Below are 7,163 nucleotides of genomic sequence, written 5' to 3'. Positions count from 1 at the left end.
ATTAACCAGCTACATTCCTTAACATGGGAGACAACCCTGGTTTACAACCAGTAGAAAGGCCCATCCTTCAACTAAAAACCTGGCTTTTAACATGCTTTTCAAGAGATCATTACAGGGTCACAACCAACATTAATTCCTGGTATGCCATGGAGGCATATTAATTCTTGAACAGGAAGTCTCCAGTCTTTTTGAAAAGCAGTTTTGAGTCAAGGTTTTCTACATTGGTTGAGGTGGACTTGAACCCTGTCTGTAGTCCCACAGAGCCTTTATTATCCCCAACTAATCCCGTAAATTCTGTATTACATGTCTACATCACCACAGAGTTCTAAAATTACCAGTTTGAGACACATAGTGGACTGTCCATTGCACAACAGGGAAAGGAAATGAGTGTAGAAAATGGCTTCTTCCTTCAGACCAGAAGAGGAAGAATGGAATTGGCCTGCAGAAAGGTAGTGAGGTCTCCAGTCAGGGGGACATGCCGAGGACAATTTTAAGAGACATGCCATATTGGCTGCCTGAGTTAAGTTTCTGTTGTCCAGTATTGAGCCACTAATCAGAAACTTTTGACATGCCTGGACAAGTCTGTAGCTTGAGTTTTCCTGCCTGGCCCAAGGTCAGGGCAAATCTCTCTCACCCGCCAGTCCCACAGCCGCTCAAACCCAACCAAGTAAACACAGAGACTTATATTGGTTACAAACTGTATGGCTGTGGCAGGCTTCTTGCTAACTGTTCTTACAGCTTAAATTAATCCAATTCCATTAATCTATACCTTGCCACATGGGTCGTGGCTTACCGGCATCTTCACATGCGGCTTGTCATGGTGGTGGCTGGCAGTGTCTCTCCCTCAGCCTTCCACTTCCCAGAATTCTTCTCTTTGTCCCACCTATACTTCCTGCCTAGCTAATGGCCAATCAGTGATTTATTTACTGACCAATCAGCAACACACTTGACATACAGACCATCCCACAGCACAATTCCTGAGTTAATAGAAAATAACTTAACATTTCCTTATCTTTCTGCTACAGTGACCATTAGTAACAATGTTTTCTGGTTAGGTTGCTTGGTTGGGTTGCTTGGCAACTCAACAGTCCCCTGATCTTTTCCCAAAGAAAGTTTCCTGGTCTGCCTCTATAAAACCCACCTGAGAAAAGTAAAATTTTGCAGCTTGATCAGAATACTGTCTTGCTGTCAATTCTTTGTGTCTCTTGTCCCTTTCATTTGCCATTTGCCCTTCTAGGGTCTCTGCTGAAGATCCCGCTGGCCAGGACAGGGATGGGCCACTGTTTACACCACAGGGGGCATTAGACTAGGCAATATGCGAACTCTTCTATGGAGATATGTGCAATCTTTATTGATACAGTGAAGTCAGCTGAGATATTTGAGATACAGGCCACTGGCTATAACTCCAAATGGTAGCTTACAACATTCAGTGGCTATCATTTTATGTGGGACAAAGTCATACAGTCTCTTATTAATGGTATTCACTCTACCATGGAGGTGCCTACTCTGATTCAAAGTCAGTATAGCTACATATGCTTTCAGTTATTTTCGTCACTTTTAAACATTAATTATTGGTATCCTTTTTAATATTCATTTTCTTTTGATGAATTACTGATAGTTTTTTCTATGTTTCCTAATTTAACAATTTTATTCCATTTTTTTCTTAACTGGTATTTGTTTATGTATTTATTTATGTCAGTTTATAACAGTGCTTCTCAAACTTGGAGGTCATGGCTCCCTTTGGGGGATCAAATTACCCTATCACAGGACTGGCCTAAGACTGTCAGAAAGTGTGGATATTTATATTATAATTCTAACATGAACAAAAATATAATTATGAAGTAGCAGTGAAAACAATTTTATAGTTGGGGTGTCACCACATTATGAGAAACTGTATTAAAGAGTCACAGCATTAGGAAGGTTGTGAACCATTGGTCAACATACCTTGAAGCTCAGGCTTGCCTCACACAATATACTTTAGAATTGCTTTGAATACCTATTCCTTCTTCTGCCTTCCAGTGCTGGAAAGATAGTCCTGCAACTCCTTCCAGGCTGGGCTTTGACTAGTCTGTGGGAAGGAAAAAGAGACCAGTGTATGAGTATCCTCCAACTTCTCTAGATTTCATTGTGAATTTACAAATGAAGTGGAACTTGTGTAAGAACTGAGTTCACTGACCAATATAAAGCAGGTATAGTCACAGCAGAGAGAGAGATGAGGAAGAAAGAGGGTGAAAACTTTCCTGCTGTGATAGTAGTTGACCTTAGCAATGAGTAGTGAGATAATCAATGTTACAAGATCAATAAATGTTCTGACTGGCCATTTCTTTGGTCCACAGACCAGGCAATCAAGAATCTGGATACCAAAGAACTGAAATTTCGTGAAAGCAAATTAGAGTAGTTACACCATTTGGACCTAAGAAATAGAACTGGAAATAATGGTGTGGCCCTGCCTAACATGACTGTGTTTTCCAGGTTTAAGATGTATACCCCAAGAGAAATGGTATGAGTAGTACTTGGTGTCCTCTAGTACAAATCCCTGGTCTCTGGAGCACATGGCCATAAATCCTGTTTTAACTTTTTAACAAAATTATTTGTGATTATGTTTACAATATTATCACTTTGTCTTCCCTGCTTTCATACCCTCCCATAGACCCTTCATTGTGTTCTAATCCATGGCTTCTTTTTGTTTAAGAACAGTTTCTGTTTGAATGTGACCTGTGTTTGGTTGTAGGACTTCCCAGCTATGAAGCAACAGGTTGGTTACACTGGACATTGTATATATAATTAACTGTGCAACCATAGGACCCTGTGCCTTGGAAGAAAAACAGTGCTCTAGGAGATTAGGGAATTTTACCAAACTACCAAATACTCTGGTTAGTGTCCTGCCACAACTATGGTGTGGCAGGACCCATCTGGGAGGGTTTTTTCTCTCTGAGTCCTTTGAATTCTGCTCATCCAGTAGGGAAACTGCTAATGTCCTGAAGCCCAGTTGGGTGGTCCTAGCTGATGAGGGACTCTGGGGAGGGTTAGCAATCAGGAGCACCAGCAGAAGGAAGCTTCCAGTTTCTTTCCAGGATTCTCCTCTTGTTCTGCTATACTGATCTGTAAGGAAGTCCACAAGCCATGCCATGGTGAGTGTAGAATGTTCAGAACAGGTCTGCTGAACTGTCATTTCTGCAGGGACTTGGATGAACCATGATCCAGACTTGGTTTTGTGGGTCCATGTGGTGACATGGGCACTAGTCCTTGTCCTCTGAGCCTTTATGTGTATGGATTTTCTGGATATGTGGAGACTCTGCGGCTCTGGCTTGGGAAGATATGATGCTTGTAATATCACTGTCCAGAGTGCACACATGGCCCAGTTTTTGTGTAATGGGAAGACAGATTGGAAACCTGAAGGTCTGGTGTCTAGAAGTTCTGAACATTGCACTCCACTTTCAGGTTTGTGTTATAAATATTACAAATATTTTAGAAACTGGTAGAAAAATGGTGATATGGATTGTCTTTCAGCAATACATGATTAGAATGCTTCTAACTTTGCTACCAGCAGCTATAATTAGTATGATTTGGTGAAGGTTAGTTCCGGGGACAAAGGCAGTTTCTGATCTGCAGAAAATTCTCAACTGTGCATGGTGTTGTTTGGGTGGATATGGCAGAATCCATATCTTGTGCCATAATCCATGTGACCCGAAAATATTTGTAACTAATAAGAAGTCTTTGTGTCATGATTTGGGAGCTGGTTGGTGTCCTAAATAAAAGCCTGTTCCATGCCCCCACTCATTCTGTCTCAAACTGGTTTTCTCTTTAAATATTACTATTGCATATGTAATTTATACGTCTATGCACATAAATAAATATGAGCTGCTGAGTCCATTTTTTATTTTTTCTATTTATATGATTTCAGTACAACCACTTTGTTTTGGATAACCAACTAGGAGGCTCATCCATGGGAAACAGAATTCTCCCTCTCAATAGTCATTAGTTTCCCATAGTTCTTGGTCTCTGGAGAGGGTTCATTAGATTCCTTCAAACCTTCTATGTTACTATGTCTACTGGCCATGTTTTCTCTTCCACATGAGATCTTCTTGCAGGGCTCAGCATCTGTCTACTTTGTCAGCTACACCTTTGGGTTCCCAGCTTCTGTATGAATGCAGCTAAGGAGTAGGTCTCCTCTTCCAGAGCCCTGTGTTTGTAGTGGATGGGCTGCCCTGCTGTCTCCTCTGGCCCTGATCTTAGAGCAGATGTCCAGTTTAGCTGCTAAGCACTCCCCATTCTGCTAATTACCAAAAAACTGATGTCACCACAGGATTCCCATATCCTCTGAGTCAGGCAAAAAATAGTGTCTGGAAGGGTATTTTCAGGGAGGAGGAATGTCTGTAAGCACGTTTTGTGGGTGTGTCTGAGGGACTTGCCTGGGGGGATGCATCTGGAGATTGCAGTGCTTGTGAGGAGAGGACTGGAGGAATTTCTGTTGAGTTTGTCTCAGGGAGAGGGTGTGTTTAGTAGGTGATTTTTGGGCTTGGCCCAGGGAAGTAGGAATGCAGGGCTGCAAAAGCTCACAGGCCTTGTGCACCAATACTGCTCTTTTGCCTATCTCAAATATCTGTGGAGCTGAAGGAGGTGTTCATGGAGTGTCACCTGGCCTGATCATTTGCAGCCCTGTAACTACTCCCTTGAAACCTCTGGACCTGGATCTAGCTGGACAAAGAGTCAACCAAGGCTGATGATGAAACTCAGAGATGTGAAGGTCACAGTGTTGCTGCTGTAGTTGCTAGGAGTAGCTGCATGGTGGGAATAATGCATGAAGAGCTTGCCATGGTCATATAGGTGAGAACCTGATACAGGAAAAGTGAGACAGAAATCCACCCACATTTTTAAGGATTTTCCTGCCACCCAGTTGTCTTCTGATTCTTTAGTCTATAAGCCAATCTTCAGATCCTTTTTTGATTCCATATGCCTTTCAAATACTTCTTGGTTGCCCAGCTGTCATACTTAGCTTTCCAGGAGCCCCCATTGCCTCTGAAACTTCAGACATTGCTACAGTCTTGGATGTTACTGAAACACCATGGGTGATCCTCACAGGTGAGCTCCTTGGTAAAACTGGAAATGTTGTAAGGCAAATAATCTCATTACTGTTGTTTGAGGCATTTACTATTTTGTATTTAAAACTCTTGTTATATTGGCTATCATGAGAATGATGGAGCTTGTTGATATTATAAATTATTGCTGTTTCTATAGATTGTGGTTTTGGTCTGTTGGAAAGAGTTGTGGTAATTACATTCAGAATGGCAAAGACCTGCCAGACAACTGATAACAAGTGCTGGCAAGAACTGGGGCAAAAGAGTAATGTCACGAGCAAGAAAGATATGTGTAGTTAGTGTGACAAAAATTATATTTTATGATGCTGATGGTCATCACACAAAGTTCACACTCTTAATTTCTAACTAAGGTACTAAGACTCCTTCCTCAAGGCTGCTCACCTGTTCTAAGTATGTTTGCTGAAGAAGTGCACAACTATACTCCCTGTTCACTTCAAGGACAAGGAGCAACCTTGTCATTATTCCCACATTGGGTTAAATGTTAGCTGAATACTTCACTTAATCTATTATGGGAACTTAGGTGGGTCCTACCAAAATTTTCATGATCTAATAAATTATGGTATAGAAACAAACTTATACTTTTAGTCTTTCTCAATAGAATGGGTTCATTGTTTTCTCATGCAGGACTTATCGTATTTCTTTGTGAACATTAATCCTTAGTACCTGTGGTAGTCTGGATGGAAATTTCCCCCATAAGTTCATAGGGATTGGCACTATTAGAAGGTGTGGCTTTGTTGGAGGAAGTGTGTCACTGTGGAGGTGGGCTTTGAGATCTCATATATGTTTAAACTATGTCCAGTCTCCCAGATTACCTGTAGGTCATGGTGTAAATGCCCAGCTCCTTTTCCAGCACCATGTCTGCCTACATGCTGTGTTGTTCACCATGATGATAATGGACTAAACCTCTAAGAATGTAAGCCATGCCAATTAAATATTTTTCCTTTGTAAAAGTTGCCATGTTCATGGTGTTTCTTCACAACAATAGAAACCCTAACATAGGCAGTACATGATTCAATAATCTTTAGGAAGGAAATACTTTTGAGAAACACTACTAATTTTTCTTTTTTGATAGAATCATATTATCTATGATTCTAGGCTTATGTGATTTCTCTTCATGTTTTATTAATAGAAATCCTAGTAATCCACTATAGTCATTCTTCATTTTATGTAACATACAACAACAGGTATTTAACTCAAAGTGTCGATAGCATAATAAATAATAGTAAAATTGTTTATCAACAATCTCCTATTTTGATTCTAGTAAAATTAAAAATAGAGGGATATTCCAAAAATTTCAATACAATACTTGGAAAATTTCCAACTATTTTGGAAAAATACTCTTAAAAATTCATTGGGTTACCAGTAGCTGGAATATTTACTTTTATAGGTGCTGTTTCGGCTTCCACAGTTGGGGTCTTAGCATTAAAACAAAATCTGTAAATACCTCAATTTACAAATAAATTAGTTAAAATGTTTCTAAATTAGAAGAAGTTCAAGGAAAGATGGATATTAATTTCATAGAATTATTGGATGGCAGAAAAACAACCTAAAAATGAAACAGTATAAATTTTATGCCACTTCCAGATCTTCTGAAGTTCAAGGAAATATAAAGACCATTGTTTGAAAGGTCCCTTATGTTCAGAAAACTGTCATGCTTTGAATAATGGGCCAATGGTATAGAATGAAATGTTTTCTGGGAGTTGTTTAAAAATCTTCAATATATATTATCCATTAAACTATACAGTGTGAGGATTATTCTAGTTGGAGCTTTCTAATGATTCCTTGTCTCAAACAACAAAGCAAAATGTATTAAACTATATTTGTGTGTGTGTATGAGCATGTTTGTGTCTGTGTGTGTGTGTGTCGGTGTCTGTGTCTGTGTTTATTGAGGAATGTCTTACTATCGTATTCCCTTCATAGACCAAAATGTCTTGAATTCAAGGAGAACTGCTTGACTCTGCTACCATACTAAGCTATATTTATTTCTGAGAATGATTTGACAAGGACCAGTGGCTCACACCTGAAAGGATTTTAAGAGATATTGTCCTGAACCATGAGACCTCT

The sequence above is a fragment of the Peromyscus eremicus genome, unplaced genomic scaffold (assembly GCF_949786415.1).
Source record: "Peromyscus eremicus unplaced genomic scaffold, PerEre_H2_v1 PerEre#2#unplaced_105, whole genome shotgun sequence".
Classification (NCBI taxonomy): domain Eukaryota; kingdom Metazoa; phylum Chordata; class Mammalia; order Rodentia; family Cricetidae; genus Peromyscus; species Peromyscus eremicus.
The sequence above is the reverse complement of the archived record's forward strand: the minus strand, read 5'-3'. Positions refer to the sequence as shown.